The 26,553-nt window shown below is 45.0% G+C and overlaps 1 long non-coding RNA gene and 1 pseudogene across 1 annotated transcript in view; both read left to right on the top strand.

Annotated features, from left to right (window-relative positions):
• The first annotated feature begins 16,219 nt into the window (after positions 1 to 16,219).
• LOC117709090 (phosphatidylethanolamine-binding protein 1 pseudogene) lies at positions 16,220 to 16,832 on the top strand (annotated as a pseudogene).
• A 5,339-nt stretch (positions 16,833 to 22,171) lies between these two features.
• Positions 22,172 to 26,553, top strand: part of LOC143442413 (uncharacterized) — a 36,151-nt gene continuing 31,769 nt past the window's right edge. The window contains exons 1-2 of the long non-coding RNA XR_013110602.1: positions 22,172 to 22,270; positions 25,257 to 26,550. This is a non-coding gene — a long non-coding RNA (uncharacterized LOC143442413). The remainder of the gene's footprint in view (positions 22,271 to 25,256; positions 26,551 to 26,553) is intronic.

Below are 26,553 nucleotides of genomic sequence, written 5' to 3'. Positions count from 1 at the left end.
CGGAGTTACTCTGGGCCTTCGGGGGTGGGGGTTGGGGTGGAGTGATTTGGGGGCTATTGGGTTGGGTTGGCAGGAGTCGGTGTATTTTCGTGAGCGAAGTAGCAAAGGACCGGGAGCCACCTCTAAGCCTCCCTTCAGCCTAGGACTTGAGGCTTGAAGTTGGACCTTAAGTTCCTAGGTTCTAATTTGGACTTTGCTGCCCCAGAACTCAGCTGAGGGTTTCTATCCTGGAGCCTTAAGATATTTTGCCTTTTGAGTATTCAGAACGCAATAGCAGCTGGTATCGGTGGGAAACCCGCCAGCTCTTTTTTACTCCCGGCTGCAAGGGTAACTGGCTGCTGCCAGCCAAGCGCTGACCTTGGTGGGGGCAGGGTAGAGCAGGGTTTCTGTGAAGTCTAGATCCATTTACTTCCCCCAAAGGGAGACCGAGTTCCTCTGTCCGCAGCCTTATCATCATTATTATTATTTTTTGCCAAGGAGCTCATATTCTACATGATTTATGATAACAGTAATAAAAATAAGTTTTGTCCACTAAACACCACCTATCTGCTAGTTAGCCCAAGCTGTTTTAGTGTGCTGTTTTCTTCCCACAGATGTCTTTCTTGAGAGGCATACATTTTTACCTAGACTTTACATGGGAGGAAATGGCCCCAGAAAGTCCATGCGCATACAGACAGCTGGAAAGTGATCTCAGGTCTGTGTTACATTCCTTTGTATTTTTTCCTCTCTGGCCAACTTTCCCTTAAAGTCTTAGTTACTTGCTTGGGAAGTAGTGCTGGTGGCATAAAAGCTGTTGTCTCCTTCTTGTATTTAGAAACTCCCAGACCTAGGACCTCATGTAATTATGTCTCTTTTGCCCAAGGGTTCTGTGCATCTTCTGCCTCCTGTGGCTTAAGGGCCTGATTTTTCTACTTAGGTTAAGAAATAGCAGTTTCATTGGAGGCGAAACAGACCTCTGCTCTTGTTAAGGCCTCTGCTTGGAAGTGGTCATCAACTTCCTCTTTGCCTGGGAGGAGGGTTTTTTTATTTTTATTTTTATTTTTTTTCATAGTCTAGCTTCTGCTCTTTTTAGTCATATCTTGCTGGAAGCTGGGTTGGGAAGGGTTGGGCTATGCTACCCTAAAGAAGACCCCAACATCCCAGAGGCTGAAGTCAATGAGTGGTTGCTTCTTGCTTCTTCCAATTACTTGCCCTCTTGTGGCTGTGCAGGGAGCTCTGTCTATTGTCCTGCTTCTTGTTGGTTTTGACTGAAGAGGGAACTCAGCAAAACACTGACTGATACTTAGTGTATTGACCTCGAAGTGGCACCTTCATTTCTCAAATGGCACTGTCCAAAGCCAGTCACTTGGCCATGCCTGAAAATGAGGGTCTGAAAGGGCTCCTTCCTGCTTCTTTCCTTCTTCAGAGGAATCAGCTGAAAACACCCTTCAGTTACAGTTCGGGCTTTGAGAGGTAGTGAATAGAGACCGTATCAGGTCCAGATGTGTGTCTTCCTCTGAGGGAGAGCCAGCTACCCTGCACCCCATTCAGTATGTATAATGGGGCAGAGACAGAGGCTGTGCTTGGGGAGGGAAGGAACAGAGGTCTCAGTACATGATAGCCCTTGAGTGTTCAGGACCTCTCACCATCCACTTCTGCAAGTAAGGCCTGGTTCTGCTTGGTGTTTGCTTTCTGTGCCAGGTTTACTCTCAGTCTTCCAAATACTTAATTAACAAAAGCCGTGTTTGGACTTTAATAAGTAGAAGGGGCCTATTGTTTAAGTCTTGAAGATGGTCTTTTGTAATGCAGGTTGATTGTAATCCCCGCACAGTGTAGGTTCTTGTATGATACTAGGTATACCACGTACCAGTAGCCACAGCAACTGCTCTTTGTGGTCCCATCCCAGCACTTTGCCCTGTTTCATTGCTTTCTTACTCTTCTGCCTCCTTCCCTGCTCATCGCATCCTGTTGGCTTTTGGCTTGGTTTTGGGTGTTTTCGACTTGTAAGGTGCAAACTAGTCCCATTCTTTTCCTCTCTAGAGCTGAATGAATGGACTATGTGCCGTCATAGTATACCCCAAGGATTAGGTTTGGTTGATTTGAGACAGGGTCTTGTTATACAGCCTAGGCTGGCCTTGAACCTGCCTCAACCTCCCAAGCACTGGGATCACAGTGCTCACTATCTGTTCTGTGTATCTTGAGATTTTTAACAATAGGCCCTTACCCCCTAGACTGAGCCTTGCTTCAAGTCTGACCTCTCCAGGCCCTCCTTTTCTCTTCATTTCTTTTCTTTTTCCTTTCCTTTTCTTTCTTTTCCTTTCCTTTTCTTGCTATTGTTTCTATTCAACTGCCCCACCCATATTTTTGGATTTTTCTATCCCCTTTTGTTCCCACCTATAATTTGGCCACATCTACCTTGAGCTCATTTCAGTAGCCACCTTGAAATGTTCCTGGCCTAATGTTATAATCTCTTGCTCTCTCTCATTAGGTTCCATTGTCAGGTGTTGTCCATCTTCAGATCATTTGTGTCTACTTGGGAAAGAGCACCACAGTTGGGTGTGTGGACTGTTGACATTCTTTGCTTTAAAGGAGGGGTAGAGCGTGTCACAGGACCCTCACCAGAGTATCCAGCCACTGATTCCCGCTACTTGTACTAAACTCTGCCTTAATTGAATGTGGCCTTGGGGTCTCAGAGTACGGATAAATTACAGGCTGGGTAAGGTTTGGGGAAAGAGCTTTCATCTGCACATCCATGGGGGAGCTATCACCAATGTTAAGGTGCAGACCTTCAGCCCAGCTGCTTTATAGCCACCCTGAACCTTCCTATAACCTACTGCTTATGTTCTATAAGGAAGCCCAATGAACTAATTGGTTTTCCTGATGAAATTTTGTAGAAGCAAACATTAATTTGTTGGTGGGACCTTAGAGGTTGGAGGTAGATGCTGCCTAGTTCCTCTCACCACCACTACCCCACCTGACAGGTTCAGGAGCTGTCTCCTAATTTTGACAGGGGAGGTTTGCCAAATAGGTCACTATTCTTTCAGCCTGTGTTCTTAGTTATTGTCCAGTTTAGATGAATGTTTGGATTTTATGTTTATTAGTCTTATTGTGTTATCCCACATCATGTTTTAAATGAGTGAGGTCAAGGGCAGTTAAACTGCTATAATAAATAAACCTAAACAACTCAGTAGCTTATAGAGAAATTTACTTCTTGCTCATTGTATATGCTCAGGGTCAGAAGGACTCTGCTTAATGTGTTTAACTAGTCTGGAGGCAGTTTCATCTTGAATTGTGCTTCCAGAATCATCAGAAACACCTTGGTGGGGAAAGAAAGTATCATGAATTCATACCAGCTTTAAGAGTGTTTTCCAGCCATGATGCACATTATTGAATTCATAGGCTGATATGAGTCACATGACTTATGGCTTAAAGAGTGCAATGATATGCAGTCCCACTGTGTGCCTGGAATGATATGCAGTCCCACTGTGTGCCTGGAAGTCAGCAGCTCAAAGTGCCTACTTCTGTCTAGGTGGAGTTATTGCTATGGAAGCCACCCACAAATCCTCCTGGATTATAGCTACAGGGCTATCTCCCACTCGTGCTATACATGTCTACAGAAGTCAGCTCTGTCCACACTTGCGTACACATGTTCGCTCTTGGACACTGGCCAACAGCATCCTCATTCTTCTAAACATTGCTGAGAGCACAGAGTACACAGATATTAAAGCTTCTACTGAAAGCAGTTCACGTGGTCAAGCCTGACGTCACGGGGAAGGGAAGCAAGTGTTTGTAAATAGAGATGCCATCTGCCACACCCTACAATCCACATTCTATTCATTCCTCAGTGTCTTAGCCAGTCCAAGCTCTTTGTATCCCACCTTTCATATATTTTTATTCCTAATCAAAATGTGATGGCCTTAAGAGAGAGCTCAGTGGCTAAAGGCCTTTGCCACCAAGCCTGCTAACATGGATGCAATCACTGGAGCCAAATGGTAGAAAGGAAGAACTGACTCTTCCAAGTTGTCATCTGACGTACCCCCCACACACAAAGTAAATAATAATAATAATAATAATAATAATAATAATAATAATAATAAATAATAATAATAATAATAATGTGATTTTATGTGAGTTGTTCCTTCTTCAAGTTTCAGATCAAATAATCACTCCCCTGGAAGTTTTCCCAGCCTACTTTCAAATGTCTTCTTTGGCATTCACCTTAGTGGGCACACACCTGGAAGAGAGAATACCTGTCGCTTTCTTCTGTCTTCTTCACTTGATGCCTCAAAACTCAGAAATGGTGTCATTCCTATTTTGTAGCTCTAGTGCTTAGTAAGAACCCGACACATGGAAGGATAAAGGATGCTTGGTAAAAGCTTGTTGATTTTTTTTTTTAAGTTGCCTTTGTGGAATTATGGGGCATTTCAATAGCAAATCAGAAATATTATCTAGAATTAATTAGTAATATTGGATCATGACAAATTCCCTACCTGGACTGATAAGCCTGGGCCTCTCTCCCTCACTTTGCATTTGCCCAGTTAACCCTGAAAGCTGTCCCACCCTCTCTACACTGCTACACTTTTTAATTAAAAATTTATAAATCTGAGATGATGTTTTTCCTATTAGATGAACATTATATCAAAGGAATTACTTTTAGTATCCATAAGGATCACTGAAGAAGACTAAGTTTGACCATCTGTCCCAGGAAAGCGTCCTGGTACAAACTGGGCCTTCTTTTTTTTCCACCTGTCTGAAGATAGTATGTAATTGTGGGCTCCTTTGTGAACAGATGCGCCTGAGTTTCAGCCAGTACAAATAGGATGTATGTGATGCCTATTCATTTACAGGCTTGCTTCAGAAAGTCACCTTCTCGTATCACCTGGTAAGACGAGGGGCTTCAAGAACACAGAGAAGAACAGAGCCCTTGATCTCTGAATGGCCCTGTGGAAGGATGCTCACTAATCAGAGGTAGTCCTGCTGGACTTTGAATGAGCAGTCAATTTCATTGAATTTTATTCTGCTGGTCCACTGGGATTTTGGAGTAAAGATGGTGATATCTTCTTCTTCCACTTGGGGTTGTAGGATGTCCTTCATAAGAAGAAATGACAGGTGAAAGTTGTGGCTTTTGTTCTGGCTTTCCTAGCTTGAAAAGAAAGAGGATTATATACTGTTACGATCCTATTGAGCATGTAAGCTTCATGAGGTATGTTAGGCATGTCTTTGCCTTTTTCTTTTTCTCATCTTTGAGTGGGTGTTTATTGAAATGCCAGGTGCTTTTCAGCTGAATTTCTGAATGCAAGTAGCATATATTGTTAAACATTTTACTAATATATTCAATATTTTTGAGTGTTTATTGCCTTTTAGCAACTGCTAATCATTGCTAAACAAGAGCTTCTGGGCATGCCCATTGGTTGAGGTATAGCAAGGAAAACGGATAAAAGAGAAGACAGGATAAGCCAGCATGACAACGTTCTGAGTTATAGAATTCCTGTGTGGACCTCTATTTTAAGGAAAGAGGTTGAAAAAAGTGCTGTGGAGAAACTGGTTAATAAGGAGAACATCCCAAAGTAGGTGGAAATTAGCTATAAGAAGAGGAGGCCTCAGAGAGGACATATTCTAGGAAGAGGGGGTGTATTCATAAAGGCTTAGATGTTACAGAACAGGGCATATATGGAGATGTAAAGGAGGGACGAGGAGAATAGAATAGATCTATCTATGCACATGCTTAAACGCCTTCGTAGGCTTCGTGATGTGGTCAAGTGTCATACGTAAAGTGTCCGTTTTCCCAGAAGTGCCATAGCCATCAAGATGTAGACATTTGTGATATTTGTGTAGTTTCTACTTTATTAACTGTGTTAGCCTCTTTGTTTCAGAATTTTCTACAGTGAGCATGTTTATACTTGTAAATAAATAGATAAATAAATAGATAAACCCAACATGTTTTCCATCTGATTAGCTGTGATCCTGTCATCTGGCCTTTGAAAGGCTTTGAAAGAAGTCCTCTGGAAGAGCTGAGGTCCAGAGATGATTCACAGTGAGGGTAGCTTTAGACTTTGGGCCGCCCTCTTTATCCCCCTCACCTCGACATGGCATTTGCCTTCCCTCTAGGTTTTTTTTTTTTAAACCAATTGTGGTTTTTGTAATCACAGGCTGTACCTTGTGATGTGTTTGTGTGTATGAAGTGTGCAACTTGGAGAAGTCAGGACACAGATTCATGATACTTCCCTACTTAACAGCCTTCTCCACACAGAGGATGGTTCTTGGTCCACTCTGCTGCAGAGACATATCTTTTCTGTGACACTGTGTACCCATTCTTACAGATTTGGCAGTTAGAGGGGAAGCAAGGGATAATGTTGTAAAATGTCAGGAAGGCTGCTGTTCCAGTAATTCTTTCAACCCGTACCTTCCTTCAGCACTCTGGCCCATGGCTAAACCTTGATGATGCTTCCAGTGAACATCCAAATGCTTGGAAGTCTGGACTCACTGGATCAACATTTTCTATCCTGTTGGAACAATGATCAGTAGCCCCAGAGACTAGAACAACCTGAGTTTGTTTTCTGTGCTTGCCCATTTCCGACTTCATTTAGGCCAAACTGTTTACTCTTGAGACTTAACCTGGAAGAGCCCTACCTGAGATACTGCTAGTGTGTGCCCCAGAAGAGTTGGAAGTTATATCACTGAGTGACTCTTTTTTTTTCCATTTTTATTAGATATTTTATTTACATTTCAGATGCCATCCCCTTTCCCCATCCCCCCTTAGAAAACCCCTATCCCATGCCCCCTTTTCCTTTTTGCATTTATACATTTTTTAAAAAAATGTTAATCATAGGCTTTATAAGTTTGGTATTGTTCAATCAGAGGTGTAACCCACTACCCAACCTAGATATATCAACTATCTTTGACTGGTGGAGATACATGAACATCTGCCTCCCTGTCTCCCCCCTCTTTCTCTCTTTCATCACCTAGCTTCTCCTCTCCTTCTTCTCCTCCTCCTCTTACTCCTTCTCTTCCTCTCAGTACTCCTCCCACCTTAGCTCCTCCTACACATCACCTTTCCTGTTAAAATGAAACTTTTCTCTCAAAATACAATTAGAGCATAATTATGCCGATTTGTACCAGTGAGGTACAAGATAGTCCTAATACCCAGTCCATCATTTTGTTGACTAACCAGCACCTCTGTCATCTATCCTAACTAAAACATTTAGTTCTGAACCTGGCTTTAGGATGAATGTCAGCTGAAGACCATCCACATATCACTGAGTGACTCTTAATGCATTGGCTAGACATCACTGCTGTTCATCATCCATGGGCTAAAACATGTCGCAAAAATGACCCTGACACAGAAGAACATGGGATCCATACACAGATCAAGTGTTATTTAGCAATATGAATTTTAGATTCTCTATCTAGAGAATGAAAATAGGTTTAAAAAACCCAACTAACTATGTAGTTTGTTTGAATATTATAATTCAAACCATGAAATATCATGTAACCACTTTGGAAGATGAGATGTCTTGAAAATACGAGCAGACCTGCAGGAGTCTGTTGATGGATTTAAGTGAGCAAATCAAGCTGTAAGGGCTTAACGGAGACCATGTAAGCATAGTTTTATTTTTGACAAATTGAGAAAGCCATAAGCCAGGCATGGTGGTACATACTGTATAATTCCAGCACACAGGAGGCTGGGGCAGAAGGATTGCTACAAGTTTGAGGCCTGCCTGGTCTACACAGTGAATTCAAAGTGTTTCCAAACAAAATAACAACTAAACTAAACCAGGTCTATGAGTCTACGAGAAAGTTCATGAATGTACTGTTATGAAATTATTAATAAAAATGCATCATGAGTAGTTACTTGTTATGAACAGCATTAAGTGTTCTCTGTTTTTGTTTTTAACATCTGTTTGCTCATTTAATCCTGGAAAAACCAGAGGAGGAAGTAGCTTACACCAGATGGCTATTTGCCACTTGAACTGGAGAGGAGGAGAGGTTGCATCTCCAGCCGCCTTGAATGTGCCCAATCTTGTCTGATCTCAGAAGCTAAGTAGGGTTACGCCTGGAAGATTGTTCCTTAAAACTGAGATGATTTCTTTAAGTTTGTGTTGGGCAAAATGGAAGAACTACCCAGTAATTATCAGGACACAAACATCACAAACTCTAAGCCTCATCCGGCACTGAGTACTTTATTTTCTGCTCATGGGCCTGGAGTCAGTTAAAGTGGCTCAGCCTTCCCCAGACTCCATTCAGGTTTTTCTGCTGTCCGCTGTGCCTCCCAGCCACCCCTGGGGTTCTCTAAGTCACGATGACTTTTCGTGCAATCGCTGCCTTGATGAAATGTTGCATGCACATGTAATTTGCAAGCTGGAGAAGTTGGGCTTTGGGTCAAACTCAGGGCTTCCTAATGTGTCTCATTCTGGAATTCGTCTAGAGAGGCGGTGGCCTCTATGGGGGATACTCTTTCAGGGCACAGAACATGCCCTCAGCAAACTTTTCAAGGACAAGACTTAGATCTGGTGCGTTGTCATTGTCCCGAAGCATGTCATATGGCCAAGGTTCATACCTGGGAAGTCATCGAGGTTGTATAAGGAAGGAGGGAGTATTTTCTGAATAGTAATCTACCACAGCAAACATCAAACAAAAACAATAAAGCAAGGGGAAAGAATACTTACCAAGGAGTGGTTAGCATCTTCTGGAGTTGTATCATTCATTTTTTAAAATGCAAAGTGTATTACTACAGTGAACCCAAAGATGAAAATATGGACAGTTAACCAGAGTATTCATTGCCTGGCACAGCAGGGAAGTTTATACCCATGCCATTTGCCATAGGGCACTAATAGTCGGCAAAAGCCAGAGGCCATTTCATGATGGCCATCTGCTTATATTCTTGTCATAAAGTCCCAGAGTTCCAGAAGGCCCAGGTGCCTATGACAAGCAGGTGTCTCCTAACTTATAGAGACGTTGCTTTTGCCAAAATGATTATTCTGGGTAAGGTTTGTCACACTTTTAGAAAATGATTTGCTACTGAAATGCCCAGCTGTGGTTAAGTAGTAACACAATAACTTAGGGGACAAAAATGGAATGGAAAGCCAGGTGTCATGGGTGGACCCAGAGTCTTTGTTTCTTTGCATAACCCAGCCATCCAGTATGTGGCTCAGTTGGGGATGTTCACCAGGCTCTGAAAAGTTGTTTGGAAACAGCAGCGGCGTCTTTTATACCTTCCATTACTTCCTCCACTGAAGGATAACCAAGTACTTCTTAAAACAGCCACATGGGAGCCCTGAATCACGACACCCAGTGATCCAAAACATCAAAGAAAGGAGCAGTAGAGGTGACTCAGCAGTTAAGAACACCCGCTGCTCTTGCAAGGACCCAGGTTTGGTTCCGAGCTCACAGCCTCCTGTAACTTCAATTCCAGAAGGTGCTCTGACACCTTCTGGCTTCCACAGCCATGGGGTGTGCTTGTGATAGATTTGGACAAAATCTTGGGCAGGGGTGGGGAAGGGAGAGAGAAGACAGGATGCAGGGAGGGATGGAGGGAGGGATGGAGGGAGGGAGGGAGGGAGAGAGAGAGAGAGAGAGAGAGAGAGAGAGAGAGAGAGAGAGAGAGATAGAGAGAGAGATAGATATTAATTTCCTTAAAATGTTGGCCAGGAAATCAGGCATGTTCTAATTTGCATACTCTTCCAAGTAATTTAGAAAGTATGGCTCAATATAGCTTATGAGAATCAATCATACACTCCCCACACCAATGTCTTAGTCAGTGGTTTGCTAGGATTAAAAGTCATATTTCTCAATTTTCAGTCACTCGCCCTATGCCTTTCTATTTTATGTGTCCACTCACGTATCTAAAATCTATACGATTCTTCTCTGTACATGTCTTGCCTTTTCCAAAAGTCAAAACTGTTCATGGAGACAATCCATAGATGTGGTTGGATTGTGTTGGGAATCACAGTTCCTTGATAACAAGCCTTTGGGCAAGTGTACATATAAGTATAAACCCATTAAGTAGATTTGTCCATGAATCATCGAACATTCTTTCTTACTGTAAAAGTGCTAGTGAGCCTCTGTTGATAAGGTGGGAAATGATGAACTTTGGAATCAGGGTGACTTAGGTTCAAACTAAAACTCTGGCCTCGAGTGGCCAGCCCCAAACACACATACATACATACATACAAGCAGCACTAAGCAGAGGCAGTGGGGTTGGTGTGTGTTGCGTGTATGTGGGGTGTATAAAATAACTAAAAAGGAGATGGTGAATTGAGAGGGATTGGGGAGGGCGGCACTGGAGGACTTGGACAGAGAGAGAAGAGGAAGAAATGATGTAAATTAAGCACTCCTGTGCTTTTTTTTTTTAATCTAAAAAAATAGTTAAAAATTATAAATGTGCTGACTTCCTTGTAATGTGTTTAATCCTTAATAATTTTCTTCAGTTACTGAGCACCAATTTTGCATATATAAAACTGCAAAAGAAAAGCTACCTCACACCTATAGGTGCTCAAAAAAAATCAGTAACATTCCTAGATTGAAATCAACTTAATTTTCTTCCTTCCCCTGATGCTTGTTTCTTGCTTTACTTTTAAAACAGTATTTATGAATTGTATCGTTAAATAGATGATAGGGATAGTATTAATTTTTTCTAGGATAGCTTATCAGCCCATTACCGACCACACACTAGAAGTGTACCAAGTGCTGTGGGTGACATGAGGGCTGAATTGATGGAGCTGAAAATATGGACTCAAGGCCTGCTTCACCATCATCAGATACATCATTTAACAACTCACTCCCACTTTCCTCAGGTGAAAATGATTGTGGCGATTGATATTTACCCCAGAGAACTTAAATGGGACTACCACAGTACCTAACGGAAAAGTCAGTGCTGAACTGGTAACATTTCTGATTATACATATGTTATTTAGCGTATATGTATTTACACATGGATCCCTGTAGTATCGGTTCCACAGAGTTGAACATTAGAAAACAACTGGTCTTTTGCAAAGCCCATTTTGAGGCAGACCATACAAGCTGTTAGAATACCCTGGCCACAGTGTTAAGAGAAAACGGAAAGAAGAACAAACTGAAAGAAATTTGAATGAGGAAATACACCCGCACTTATATGCTAACAGCTAATAGAGGACTTTACTTTGAAGCCAGCCAAGGTTGCTTGACAGAAGGCTGAGAAAGGATGAGGCTGCTGAGTGAAGTCAGAGAGACAATATGCTCAAAGGCAAGTGGGCACCATACAATAAGCTTTTCCAAGGTCTATCATCTTGGTGGGAATGAGAAACAAAAAAACTCATATTGCGGTCATCCCACTGGTCAGCAGACTTTCAGTAACCCTGCCTTGCTGTAATGTTCGTCACAGGATTGTGCATGACAGCAGTGTGGGCCACACAGGCAACTGACATGTTTCAGGCTTCCACAAATTTCTGGGGTTCATTATCAGGATAAGCATTCAATTCCATAGGTAATATTCAGTAAGAGATGTATCTGTCCTCCTGTCCCTTCTCAGGCTGATCAGGTTCTGTCATCTCTCTCCTTGGCTTTCAGGTCCCTCTTCTTTACAGGCCGGTGAGCTCCTTGAGAAAGGTTCCTGATGTTCACTTTTGTGCCCAAAGGTTGCAGCATAGGGTCCGTCCCTGGAGCAGAACTGTTGCATTACAGTTGAACTTCTGGTAGCCTCTGGACCCTCTGTGGTAGCACCAGGATTCACCAGCAGGCAACACAAGCTGAGGACTGGAGGCTCCTTAGGGACCATTTATGACTCCACTTTATTTCCTGTAACCTCTTGAGGATGGCAAGATGGAGCATTGGGTCTTCTTTACCTAGGAGAGTCAAATGTGTATCTGCCTCCTCAGCCCTTCTTCCTTCCTCCCTCCATCCCTCTGTACCTTTCTATTTACCACCCAACAACTATCTACTAACCACTTCCATGTCAGGATGTGGCATGGTCCTAAGAATGGAGTGAAATACAGTAGGCATGATGTTTCATACTCCTACATGTGCTTAGCTTCTGTCGCCAGGTTGCTGGGAATTAATTTCTGGCTGTGTTTTTCACTGAGTTTGCAGACTTGACTCAGTGCCTCTCTGTGTCTTAATCCCTTATCTATAAAATGAAGCTCATGGTAGAATTTATTTCACATTGTGAATGTTGAATGAGTTTCCATATAATAGTACCTGACATAGTAAATACCTAATAAATATGAAACGTAATTGCTGGTGTTATAGTTGCTATGTAGAAATAAGAAATCAGCTAATTAACATAAATTAAAATATTTGATAAATGCTATGGGTATTAAGGGCTGGGTGGGAACTATCTCTGACCTCTGACCTGGAAGTACTTATGATGTGGAACAGTGTCTGATGGGAGTTGGAAGTGATTGCACCTGTAGATTCAAAAGATTTCTAAATTCCCACCTGGTTCTGAAAGAAGCATCAAAGAAAGGTTATAATATAATGAATAAAACAGACTGGCAAGAGGTAGTGTGAGCCAGGTCAAGACAGTGACAATCCCAGGCAAGAAAGAGCCCCCATCAGTGACAATATGTTGATGACTTTCCCCTACGGAGTCTGCACTTTGACAATACTGTAAAGCTTGTTCCTTGCTACCTGTTTCGGTGACACTGAATGGAGACATTTGGATTTGGGGGGCATTGCTGCATGGGCACTGGGTCCTTTCATATCTGGAGGACTCAGAACTCCACACAAGACATTTTTAGGACCCCCTTCTACCACTCCCACTATACTCTATGGCACTAAATCCACTGAGCTATTAGATCTTTTTGGTGGTAGTGGTGTTGGTGGTTTATTCATTGTGTTTATTATATCTGAGCTAATCAAAGAAATATAATAACAATAATTTCTAAGTACCGTGGTTCTTATCCCTAAGTCTAAGTTAGTGTCTGGTGTCAGGTACTTGAAGCCTCGGGTACTTCGTCTCACTCGCTTTCTTGTTTGTAGACATGGATACCGATTGAGCAAGAAGTAGGCGCCAGAGTGGCAGGTAGTGAGGCCAGTTTGCATCTCAGGCTCTTCATCATGAACCTTGGCCAGACCACTGGTCTTCACCACCACTCTAAGCTTCTAAATCCTATCTTGTTAAACAAATTAGAGTGGGTTCAATGTTACCTTTTAATACTAATAGTTTCAGCCTCACCCTGTGATGAAGAGACAAGCGTAAAGGGACAGCTATCCGCTGAGGGTTGTAGTACAGGTCCCTCCTCTTACAGACCTCAGAACTTTCATTTCAATGAGTTCTAGTTGTGCTTGCATCTCCCCACTGTGAAGGTTGCCCTCACTCATCTTCTTGATTGAGTGGATCTGAAAATACACAGTGTTTGTCAGTCATCACATCCTCATCCACACTGACTGGATGATTTGATGTCTTTTGTGAGACTCCTCATTCTCAACATGGTTTTACTAGACTAGGTTCTAAGCAGCTATCACGTTCTTACTGACCCATAACTGCTATGTATGGTACCTGGGTTTGTGCAGTTGGAATACCAGTACCAGGGCCAATGTTTATAATTATATCAGATCTACATATTTCTGAGTTTAGAATCCCAGATATTTTTCTTAGAGCTACTCATATTAGCACTCAGCTTCTCACTCAGCCAGAGAAAAAGAGACTTGGCTGCTCTTGCCCCAGCTCTTGTCTCTTTGTAGTTCAACAGCAGCCTGATTTAGGCTGTGACAAGGGTGATGGTGATGGTGATGGTGATGGTGGAGGTGGTGCTGATGGTGTTGATGATAAAGAGAACAACAATATCCTATGAGAATATTATTATCCTCATTTTACTTGTAAAGCAACTAAGCCTCACAGAGATGAGGTAACTCCCTCTGCCATACAGGTAGGACTTAGCAAAGGCAGGATTCACATCTGGTTCCACGTGACTCTCTCTACTCAACTGCACTCTACCACTCCCCAGGTGGATGCTCAGGCTCAGGAGCCTCGTGAGAACAACAGGTCTGTCAGGTTCTGCAGGGCTGAGCTGTTTATCATTGTGGAGGACACTCATCACTGTGCTAATTACATTAATTGCTGCCCACTCTGAGGCGAGGTGGGTGGCTTAACAACACCTAGGAGCACGGTAATGATGCCTGGGCCTGCCTTTATGCTGAAAACATCTGACTTCTTTTTTTTTTTTTTTTTTTTTTTCAACTCCTTCCTGTGATGGCCCAAGACAGTAATTACAGGTTGGATTGGTTGGAAGCTAGTTGCTCTCTACCATGTAGGGGAAAGGTCAAGACTGTGAACTTTGCTCTTCATCAGAATCCTTACTGGAAGCAGAGAGGAAGGATGAAGGTTCCTGTTGTAATCTCATGATTCTCTAGAAGCAGGTGCTGTCTTACCCTCATTCTGTTTGAGAGAACCTGTTCAGCCGCTTGGGGTCCAAGAGCTATCAGGGAGAGGAGACAGGCTGAACCCAGGATCAGAAGTCATACTTAGTGCCAATGGCATAGCACCCGTCACCAGAACACTGTTCCTCTGACACTTCAGTGGAGCTGAGTGAGTATTGGCAGGGTCAGGCAAGGCACCAGGAAGTGTGTTTTGTGGCATTCTCTATCCCTAAACAATGACTGAGATCTCACCTGCTCTACCATCTTTCCTGAGATTCAAGAGAACTTGCTTGTAAGTGTATTAAATGCAAAGTAAGCCAGATGTAAGACACAGTGTTTTCTGTTTGATCTGTTAAGAGGTAATTTGAAGACTACTTCTGCATACTTGTTGAACAGAGACAGGGCGGCTTTGGTAATTCATCATAATTGAGTAAGTGACTTAACTTCCACAGAAAGCAGAGGATAATTTGGGAACTCACTGTCTTTGGAATGCTGTGCATTCATGTACTTTATGGGTGTGCCCATATTGTATGTGTGGGTATATATGTCAATGAGTTTGTGTGTGTGTGTGTGTGTGTGTGTGTGTGTGTGTGTGTGTGTGTGTGTGATTCCAGAAATCGTAGAGAAGTAATGGGTAAATGATCAGGTTCCCGTCATACCTCCTGCCAGAGTTCAGATTTAGATGTTCCCTGAAAGCCATGTGTTTAAGCCTTGGGCCTCAGCTTGATGCTACTGGACGGTGCATCTGGAAGATCCTTTAATAGGTGGGGTATAGTGGGGAATGCTCTAGAAGGGGATAGGGGGATATTGGTACATTTCTCTTTTTGTCTTGTCCATAAGGTGAATGGGCTTCTTTTGATAAGCACTCCCGACAGACATGTTGTTCTGTGTCACAGGCACAAGACAAAGAAGCCAATCGGTCCCAGACTAGAACCCCCTCAAACTGTGAGCCCTCCTTCAAACTGACTTGCCAGCACCCTTCTTAAAGCAGAAAGTTGACGAACACACCCATCATCCTTTTATGAATGAGGTTTGAGCTCTGTTCTACTAATCTTATATAATGATATAGGGAGGTGAAGATATTTGGAGGTAGACCAGAGTCTATCTTTATTAACTGCTATTCCTTGGGCAAGTCACTTCATCTCTCTGGGTACTGATTTTCTCATTTCTAGAAATAGGGATAATAACGGTCCTGACTTGATGGTACTGCTACAGGGTAGAAGGCTTCTGAGGGCAAGAACTGTGTTTATGTACTGTCCTTTCCTCTGCCAGAATGAGGTTTGAGCTGAGCAGCCTTTGGACTTAAGATAGTACTTCTGTTCTGAATCCAATATTCCCCAACTGGCTGTGCAGCCTTGGAGAAATAACCTAACGTTTCTGAGCCTCAGATTCATACCTATGGAACAGAGATTTGTTATTTCTCCCTGAAATGATTGCTTTGTGGTAAGATGAGACCTACAAAGGCTTGTGTGGCAGATAGTTAGAGCATAGGAGGGGGCTGGCAAAGCTTGCTTCTCCTAAAGTCTAGTCTCCATCCTAGAGTGTTACCTTCAACAACAGGTGATCGAATTTCTGCTTGATCTGTAAAACAGATCTTGATCTCCACTGCCACATCCCTCTTTCCTGTTTCTTTCTTTTCTTTCCTTTCCCTGTCTTCCCCTCTCAGTCAGGGACCAACACCTGGCCCTGGATGCTCTGCTCTCTCACTAGCTTTGCCTCCCTCAGCCCCTCCTTTCACAACCCTGGGTAGAGCTTGTCACCATGGGCTGCTTCCAGCACAGGCTGCTACCCCAACACCGGCTTATTGGTCGTGTGAGCGTTCTGGAATACTCTGTCTTTACTATGGCAGAACAGTGGAGACAGAAAAGGCAACATCAAAACTAACACAAGAAAGAAGCTGGTCTTCCATCTCTTGATCAACATGGCCGCTGACATCAGCCAGTGGGCCGGGCCGCTATGCCTGCAGGAGGTGGACGAACCGCCCCAGCGCGCCCTGCAGGTCGACTATGCCAGGGTGACGGTGGATGAGCTGGGTAAAGTGCTAACGCCCACCCACGTTATGAATAGGCCCAGCAGCATTTCGTGGGATGGCCTTGATCCTGGGAAACTCTACACCCTGGTCCTCACTGACCCGGATGCTTCCAGCAGGAAGGACCCCAAATTCAGGGAATGGCACCACTTCCTGGTGGTCAACATGAAGGGCAATGACATTAGCAGTGGCACTGTCCTCTCCGATTACGTGGGCTCCGGGCCTCCCAGTGGCACAGGTCTCCACCGCTATGTCTGGCTGGTGTACGAGCAGGCACGGCCTCTGAGCTGCGACGAGCCCATCCTCAGCAACAAGTCTGGAGACAACTGTGCCAAGTTCAAGGTGGAGTTCTTCCGCAAGAAGTACAACCTGGGAGCCCTGGTGGCCAGCACGTGTTACCAAGCAGAGTGGGACAACTATGTGCCCAAACTGTACGAGCAGCTGGAAGGGAAGTAGGGGCCTGTGGGGGCCAGCAGTCCTGGGCCCCCACATTGTTAAGTTGTAAAGCATGCTGTTTCTCCACTGTCCTTCCTACCCTCTCTTAGGGAGTTCTCAGCTGTGCTAGGACAGAGGTTTAGGGTGTCTTCTCACTGCCTGTCGTTATGATTCTGCACAGTCACATGCAAGTTTATGTTTGACTGAATTTAGGTTCCGTCTGGGGAGGTGTCTGGTGTTCTGATGGAGTCATTCTATCATTGATTTAAAACGAGCAACTCTGAAAAATAAGATACTCTGCTAGGATCAGGTCCACAGAGGAGAGCCAGGACTAGTGTTGTCTGTAAGTGGTTAACAAGGAGACTTGGTCCAGAATCAGGCACGGTGGCATCTTTAGAGGTGGGCTTTTAGGGACCCGTCCCCCAACTGAGACAACCCAAGTCTCCCATCTCAGCTGAGCCCTGACCATCCAGGTCAGGTGGCTGCATAGGTATCAATGTCCCTTTAAAGAACAGTGCTGCTACGGAGAGAGACCCTGTTAAGCCCCTTGCTTCTCAGTGGGGTAAGCAAAAGTCACTGGAGTTGCTGGGTGTGTTAATCCTCCGCATCAAATACAAATAAAAGGCACTGCATTCAGAAAAAGAAAAAAAGAAAAAGAAAGAAGCCGGTTAACAGAAAAAGATGGACCATGCTTCTCTACCTGGGCTTCCGATGACAAATGGAGCACCCCCAAAAAATGGGTTTACATACATGTGCCTGGTCTACAAACATGGGCAAGGCAGCGAGGTAAAGAACTGTGCTGCCCAGGCCCTAGCTCTTTTGGAGCATATGCTCAGAACTAACCCCCTACTCTCCTCTTTTTCTTTTCTTCTCTTTTCTCCCCCGTCTTGCTTGTTTGTTTGTTTGTATTTATTTATGTGGTCCTGGCTGTCCAGGAACTTGCTATGTAGTCCAGGATAGCCTTGAACAAAGATCTGCCTGCCTCTGCCTCCCAAGTGCTGGAGTGAAAGGCATGTGCCACCATCCCTGGCCTCTCTTTTTCATAATAAACGGTCCCTGTTGCTATTCCTGATCATGTGACTTGTGTCCAGTTCTTTGCCATAGGACACAAGAACCTCGATACAATTCAGATCTGTGTCTCTCAGCATCCTCAGCTCTGACTCACTCGGGGTCCTCCAGTCACCAAGGAAGGGCTCCTGGCTGTGATGACAAGTTTCCAGAACTTTCTTGGTTTGGGGCCTTACACCTGTAAGTCTCTCTTCCTTCTGAGGATCTGCTGACTGGCACTCTTACTTCCTCAGGCCTCAGTTTAATGGGCTGCCTCCTCAGAAAGCTCCCCTCCATGGCTTATGCAAAATAACATCACAAATGCTCCCGAACCCTTCCATTTTGTTTTCTTTCTTCTCACCTGTGATAACTGTATGAATTTACTCATTCATTCTGTTTTTAGTGGCAGGATTGAAGCCACAGTCTCACACCTGCTAAGTCAGTGTGGTTCATTCATTTCTAATTGTCTTTCTCCCTTAGGTAGCTTGCGAGCTTATAAAAACAGGTTGTGTGCACCTTCTGCAGACCGTGACACATAGTAGGTGCTTAGACAAAACACACCATGGTTTGAATGTGTGTGACCGCTTATTAAATAGTAGGGAGGGGCCTAGAGGATGCTTTAGGCAATTTCGGGCCTATATGGCCCACTGGGCGGGTGACAAGGCCTTATAAAGTCAACTCCTCTTAAAGGCTTCTATGGAAGTCCTACTGTGTTCTGGAGCAGGGTAGTGGCGTCGACATAATGAAAAGTACAGTTCCTGCTGGCTTTTGTGCCCTGTGACTCCTATAACAAATAACTGTAAGCTTGGTAGCTTAAATAGTAAAAATATATTTTCTCACCATTCTAGACACCAGAATACTTGAAACTAAGATGGTAGCAGGGCTGAGTTCCCTTGTCGGCCTCTCCCCTTTTGAGAGTTGCTTCACTTGCAGCAGCAAACTTCAAAGTTTCGTCACTGTGTCTCTCTGTATCCCAAGTCCCCCTCTCCTTTCCCTGATGAGGACACATCATTGAATAGAAAGTTTGTTCTGAACCTCAAATGATCTCATGTTGAAACTCTTACTTACTTCTCCAAAGACCACCACTTCCAAACTAGGTAGCCTGCACAACAACTGGAGCTTAGGACATGGTTGTATTGTTTAACTTAACCACAGTGCCTTCCAGGAACTTCTTATCTGAGAATGGGACTGACCCAGTTTAGCAATTAGTGTTCCAAGCAAGAGGGAGAAAAACCCTTATGGCCTTGGGTAGAGAGATTATTCAGTAAATTTTAGTCAGAATTCATTCACAGAGGCCTTGCTGGGAAGCAGAAATGACAAAATATAGTTTCTGCCCTCAAAGAATTCATGGGCTCATGAGAGAAACAGAAAAAATAGATCTGCCAGTGGACCCTAGGGGGGGTGGAGGTTGGTCTTGAAGCCCTGGGAGATGAACCTTGGAAGAGAAGTCAGGAAAGTGGTTTGAGGGGAGAGCGTCAGAGGGTTTCTTGGAGGAGGTATTTTGTCTCCCCTGAGGCTTCAAGACTGAGAGAATAGGAACCAGCCAGGCCAAAAAGCAGAAGAATGATGGGAAGAATGACGGCACAGAGGGTAGTGAGCTTGCAGACACAGAGGTGGAATCCGGCCTGTGGTAAGAGGATGCTGTATTACCATCCAGGTCACACTGAGGAGCCACAGAAACATCTACAGAGGGAAGTGATATCCCTGGACCTGCATATTAAAATAAAAGTAGAGAAAGCCTGTTGAGGGGAGTGATTTTCTAGAGGTTTAAAAATTCTATTTGCAATTCCTTAAAAAAAAAAAAAGTTTAACTTATGTACAGAAAAGTGTTCAAGCCACAGGAGTGCATCAGAAAATGTCCTCACAGACAACGCCCACAGGCCAGTCTGATGAAGGCTATTTCTCAAGAGAACAATTGCGAATGAAGTTGCCCCTGTGTGTGAGGAGTGGGCCTGGCCTAGCGGGGAGCCGGAACTAAAAGCTCTTCAGCACAGACCTAACCAATAAGTTCTCTTAAGTCTGCAAAAGATAGTGTACGGCCCAGGACTGGACCAAACTGGAGCTCCCAGTGTGGCCTGGGGTGGAGGGATTGAGGATTCTGTGTGAACATGGCAGGTCACTTCACTCTGCTTCTCTCAGCCTCTACTTCCTCTTCAACCATCTGACAACAGAATTACTGCCCTCTTTGTGATCAGAGTCCAGGGGCTGACTTGGGAATGAAATGAAAATGTGTTTATGGTTTAGGGGCAAGGCCCAACTCAGGACAGCACGTAGGCAAAAACCGTGGCCAGGAATTGACTCCAGATCCTCTTGGGGGACCTCTCTCTGTAAAAGAGGAGGAAGTTGAAGACTTTTAATTTTTTTCTACTTTTTTTTTCTTCCTAGATTGTCTTTTTTGATTCTTAAAACCCTGATTCTTTTATCTAATTGGGGGACTTGAAGCAGTCTATAGGAAATGCATGGATTATTTGATAGTTAGGTATCCAGTGTTGGACGACTGTTCTAGTTAACTGTGATAAACACTGTGACCGAAATCAACAGGGAGGAGAAGAGTTAGTTCATTTAGAGGTTACAGTCCATTTAATAATGCCAGGGCAGGGATGCAAGGCAGGAACTGAAGCAAAGACCATGCAGGAGCGCTTCTTGCTGGCTTCCTCTAGATGCTCAGCCACATTTCTTATACAGCCCTGGCCCACCTGCCCAAGGATGGCACTACCCACAATGGTTTGGACCCTCCTATATTAAACAGAAATCAAAAAAATGTCCTCACAGATATGCCCACGGGTCAGACTAATGAACAGGATTCCTCAAATGAGGTTCCTTCCCTCCTCCCAAGTGACTCTCATGTCAAGGTAACAAAACTAACCAATATAACACACATTTAGTGAGGCCCACCATGGATGAGGCCCACCCTGCACAGCAGTTACCATGTGGTGGTGCCTGCTCTTGTGGAACTTCCGGGTTTGTCTAATATTGTTCCAAGGAATCTCTTCATGTCAGGTGGCGGAAGAACTTCCAAGGCCTCAGAAAGAGCAGCAGTATCTCAGAGTCTACCGGCAGGCACATTAAGGGGCTAAACTACTGCTTAGGTAAATACATCACTGCAAGTATCTTTAGGCAGCTCTTAGTGGTCACCCTAGAATGTGTAGCAGTTGCTTGGAGTCCAGGAAGATTTTGGCAGCTCCAGCAAAGGGTATGTGTAATTGCCAAAACTGTTTTTGTTTGTTAAGACATTTGTGGACATCAGGATCTGTCCCTACCTGCCTGGTTCTCCAGGGGGAGGGGGTGGGCAGTCATTCACTGGAACAGGGATGGCCTCACATGTCATGTTCTCTCCCAGGCTGGAGCAAGGGCAGACGGCGGGAGTCAAGGGGAGAAGAGTATAGTCAGGGAATAATGCCAGTGTTGTTTGGCATCTGGGTGAATCCCAGAGGACTCTTGGAAGTTGTGGGATGCCATCTGTATCTCATCAGAGGGGCTCTGGGTGACCTGAGTGTACAGCCAGGAGCTTTAGCTTCAGAGCTGTAGTGAGGAAACTCTGGTCGGAACTGGCTTTCTAAGACAGTTTTTCACCTGCTAACAACATCACAAGTGTAGAGGTTATACTGGATATGATAGACATATATGCTGGTTTTATGCACCGTAAACCTACTAAAGAGTATTTGTAACTCATATTGGGGTGGGGTGGGGGGATGCTAGGTGCTGTGTCTGTGTGCATCACTTTCTATGAAAATGACCAGCAAGCTCTCAGACTCTTTAGGCTGGGACTTCTTGAGGGGAAGGGTATTGTTTGGTCAGGCTGGTATCCCTGGTGCTATACAGCTGTGTCTCAAATATTGAGGAATAAATGAATTCCACTATATGCTTGGGTTTTCTTCAGGCCAAGCCCACTGAAACAAAGTAGCTGCGGCTTCCATAAAACTCTGCTCTTCTGGTGTAGTTGGTTAAGGTGACTGACCGTGGTCCAGTGATAGGTTGCCTTGGCAAGCCAATATTGGCGTCTGGCACGCTTTACACCCTGGCGGATCTCAGCGACTGCTGTGGCCCCTTACATCCAGCCCACTTTCTTCGTGGGACTTACAATTGAGCACAGAGCATGGAAGTCACATGAGGACGGACCATCAAAGTTTTTCATCGTGGGCCTAGGAGCTGCAGTCCTAGTACCTGCCATGGCTTCATTAGGGTCCACCTGGTTGGTTGAACGGTGGCTAGTTCCCTTGGGAACCAGAACAATCTCTGGCACATTGAGTAATCTGCTTCCTTTCCCTGCCTGGGGCAAGAGTCGGCTCAGGGAAAGTGAAGAAACCAGTTTGGGGCAGCAGTAGGGTGGGCGTGGGCTGGGCACTGCCAGGAACTCTGCGACAAGACCAGTTTCCATTGCTTCCGGACCGGATGCAGGGCTGCGATCCGGGCGGAGACCAGAGAATCGCGCCCGGGAGCGCACCTGTAAGTCCTTCCGAACGATATTCGCCAGGGGTAGGACAGGACCAGCGTTTTTGGGTCAGCAGACACTGGGGTGCAACTTCCGGTTGCTAAATCTGGCGAGCGGGTGGGGCCAGTAAGTTGTACACCAGTGGATGGGCAGGTGAATGACCCTGTCGCGGTGTGTGTGGAGGAGGGGCGGGGGTGGGGGAGACCACAGTGGCGCCCAAAGACACTGCCACCAGCGCCTCTCTGAGTATAGCCATTGACTGGGTGGGGGAAAGACAGCGTTAAATTTCGACCCAAGCTACTCCACTTGCCTGGCATTTGTATTTTTGGGCAAGTCACGTAGCCTATCTGGCACCGCGCTTTCCTAGACATAAAACGAATGAATCAATGAGATAACAAGCGCAGCAGTAGGCATAGTAGTAGTAGGTGCTCAATAAAACAAGGTTCCCTTCTAACATGCCGGCACTCCCTGCCCTACAGTCCCGCCCACAGGCAGAGCTAGGACGGGAAGGTTTTGAGAGGCAGGTGGCCTGGCTTGGAGACAATTCAAGAGCCATTTTAGCCTCCGGTTGCTTGTCTAGCCATCAGGATGGGGCATGAGGGCGGGTCCTTAAGGTCGAATTTCGGTCGGGTTTCTGTGATCCTGGTAGGGAGTTTCAGTGCATTCTTTCACGTACTTGCAGATTCTTATCAGGCTGCAGCTTTTTTTGCCTCCCCCAGTGGCCCTACAGCGTTTCATCCATACAAGGCCAGTTTCCACCCTTAGCTCTGTATGTAAACAAAACCAGGGCTTTCAGCGGCAGGTCCCCACAGGTCTAGCTTTCTGTGCCAGGTACGCTGGAGGTAGAGCTAGAGTCTGGCTCTGTGACCCCCCAGATCCCGTACTGCTACCAAGTTCCCACTGGCCCCAAACTTCTGGCCAATCATGAGTGTGGTTACAGAGCACAAGCCATTTGTCTACCCTGGGTGTTATCAAAGACATTGCAAAAGTGGTCCATGACGATTAAGAGATGGACCCTCTGAACTGGGTGTGTCAATTGAGAATTGAGCCATAGTGTCAGCCATGGGCTGATTCTCCTGAGATAGTCTGGGTCTCAAGTTACAAATATACAATCTTACTAAAATAGTAATGAAGACTATAGAACTCAGAATTATTTTAGCTGAAAATAGGAGACAGCAAAGACAATCCTGGCAGTTTCTACACGTTCCTCCACTCCATAAATATACTTGATGCCCTGGGCACAGTTACCCAAATTGAGGCCCCAGTCACATCCACTGAGGTGAGCAGGAGAGAAGCACTGAGATTTCAGACTCTCTTCTCAGGGCCCCTGGTGGCAGCGTGAGGGTGAGGTGGGAGGACATGGCACTGAGGACTCTGAGCACGAACAGTTGAGGCTCAGTGCTATGAATTTAGCTGGTGGGCAACAGCTCCAGAAAGCTCCTTCTGTGGGGACATGCCTGCTTTCTCCTCTCAGTCTTCCTTAGTGTAGCGTGTGGGGGTGGGGTGGGGGTTGTTACTGCTCTTGGCTGGCTAAATACAGTGTTGCCCAGAGTAACAGCCTTATCCCCAGTCCCAGGGAGTGAGCTAGGGCCTGTCTGCTTTTCAGCCTCTGAGGACAGTCACCAATTCTATGGTCTTGGGAACATGACTTAATTTCCCTCAGTCTTAGTTTCTGAAGCCTGAAATTGGGGGTTGGCAGCACTTACCTCATATAATTGTTTTGAAAACTGAATGCATACGTTATCTATAAAGCCTAGGACGTTTAAAAAACAATTAATTAATGAAGTGTTCTGTTTCGCTTGTTATTGTTAGGCAGGTCTAAGTAGGACTCTTGGGCCAATTAGGAACCGGATGACCCTGCCAGGTGCACTTTCTTCAGACCCTGGCGAGGCAGGGTGAGCTGTGGTGTCTGGCAGGTTCACAAGCCATGTGCTCGGGATGGAAACCATTGGCCAGCGCTGTCTTAACTCTTTCCACCTACCTGTTTATTTAATTCTACAATTACACTATGAGAGAGGTCTTACTAGTATGCTATTTCACTTGGGGGAAATTGAGGCATGGAGAAGTTACGTGACTCGTGTGAACTCCGAGTAGCTACAAAGTAAGATATCCTGGTGCCTACAAGCTGAGGGAAGCTGCACAAGGAGATAGGGGTGCAGCCAGTAGTGGCTTGAATCGGGGCTACCTCCTCAGCAAGCACAGGGGTGTCTTTCTTTGTATACAGGTTTCAGTAAGCTTCACACTTCAACACACTCTACATAAGGCAGCTTGCACATAGTAGGTACTTAATGGTGCTAGCCTCTCCACCTGTATATCTTCCTTACTTGGAGAATAATGGTGTCTCTGAATGGTACACTTGGTCTAATGCAGTTACCCAAACCTGAATCCATTACGGCTGTGCCTCGCGAGCTCCTGTGGGTGGCTCTGGCGCATGCTCAGGTCCAGGACTTTCATGCTAACTGCCTCTAAGACATTGAAGGGCCAGAGTTCGCCCTCTCCTTCTCTCTCTCTTTGAGTCCTGTTCTATTTCTGTGTGACCAGAGCTATGAAGCATAGGCTGTAGGCTGTCTGGCAACGCAAACAGAAGCACTCCTCGATATTTGTCGAATAAATGTTCTGATCATTTCAAGGTCGGCTTTCCATTTGAAATTTCCAGTTAGATACAGAAAGTCGGGGCTGGGAAAGCAGAGTGGATAAGATTTTCAGGATAATTTTTAAAAGCGTTAATTTTTTAACCCTGCAGTGGTTCCTAGCAGCATACTCTAAACTCCCATCACTCATTGAGGCTGCATTCTGAGGGTCAAACCCTCTTTGTATCCCCTCATAAACTTGACCAGATGGGGTGGGAGTAGGGGAATACCAGCTTTGTACTTGTCGGGGACCTGTTATGTGTCAGGAGCTTGCTTATTTGAAATAAGCCCACAAGCCTGTGATACCAGTGTGTTATGAAGGAGGAATCTGACACTCCATTCATCCAAAGACTTTCTTTACTTTGCACAGGGACAAAACACAAAGTCTGAGCCGCAACTGGGGACCATCAGCAACTTGAAAGTCTCACGGCATCTCCCTGCTCTTCCTGTGTTGCAGACCTCTGCCACTCTGAAGGTTCAGAAGAGATTTCAAGATCACCTCAGCCAAGGTTTCTCAGTCACTTGGTAACCCAAGTTACCCTAGATAAACACCTCACTGTCACTTTTAGTGAGTTTCATACTCCACGACTTAGGCAAGCTGCTGCAGTTTCAGTGCTTTCTCTTTAAACACAAGCCTCCTCAGAGCTGCTGTGTGTCATCTCCCATCCTTGCCAATAGCACCCCAAAAGGGAGAGAAGATTCTTCCTTCCATCTTCCTCCCTGTCCTTTATTTCTTAGGAGGTGAAGCCCAGACAGCATGGAATTGGTGACAGAGTCAGTTCTTGGACTTGGGTTTGTCCATCGATTCCTGGGGAGCCTTTGCCATGACATCTGTTTACCTCCTAGCTGGTCACTATTATGTATGCCCTCCTAGCACAGGGACCACACAGGAATCTGACTTTGTCACATCTCTATCCCAGAATTCGTCATCCTTCCATGCCTTTGCACAGGCTGCTCCTCTGCTTGGAATGCCATCTCTTCCTCCTTCCCAGGTTTATTTATTGATCTGCTAGGTTCATCAGAAAACTCTTTCTGCAATCTCTCAAACTTGCTAATGCTTTCAATGTTGTTTACAGATCTCTCTTAGTTGCCTGTGACCTCTATAGGCATTCCAACATGCACATATATCACCCCCTCCACCCCCATCTCACCTTCTAACACACACTCCACATTCTGTACTCTCCCACACCCCTCAGCACCACACACATAAAACATTCTCACACACCCCTACACCACATACTCCCCATACACATACCCCACACCACATATACCACACATCCCTGCACACTTCCATATGCTGCCCCTGGCTTATCATTTGATTTCGAATTTTCATTTTTTTGTTTGCAGAGATAGACTCTTACTGTGTAGCTCTTGGCCAGCCTCAAATGTGCTATGTTGCTCATGGCACCCTCAGAACTTGACATCCTTTTCCTCAGCCTCCAGAGTGGACTGCTGCACGTAGCCTGTAACTTATTTTAATGGTTTTAGTCTTCACCCAGGCTGTATCTTCTTTAGGACCGCTGTCCTGTGTTGGAGCAATAGAAGATTATTGCTGGCTTTTGAGGTTGAATGCTTCTCAGTAACTACAGATCTCCCAGGCTCCTCACAGTCATCCTTGTAATCCTCCAGACAGGCTTTATTTCATAAATAAGAGGCACAGTAAGGTA

This window comes from Arvicanthis niloticus, chromosome 5 (genome assembly GCF_011762505.2).
Source record: "Arvicanthis niloticus isolate mArvNil1 chromosome 5, mArvNil1.pat.X, whole genome shotgun sequence".
Taxonomy (NCBI): domain Eukaryota; kingdom Metazoa; phylum Chordata; class Mammalia; order Rodentia; family Muridae; genus Arvicanthis; species Arvicanthis niloticus.
Note: the sequence above shows the minus strand (reverse complement) of the source record. Positions and strands in the feature narration are given on the sequence as shown.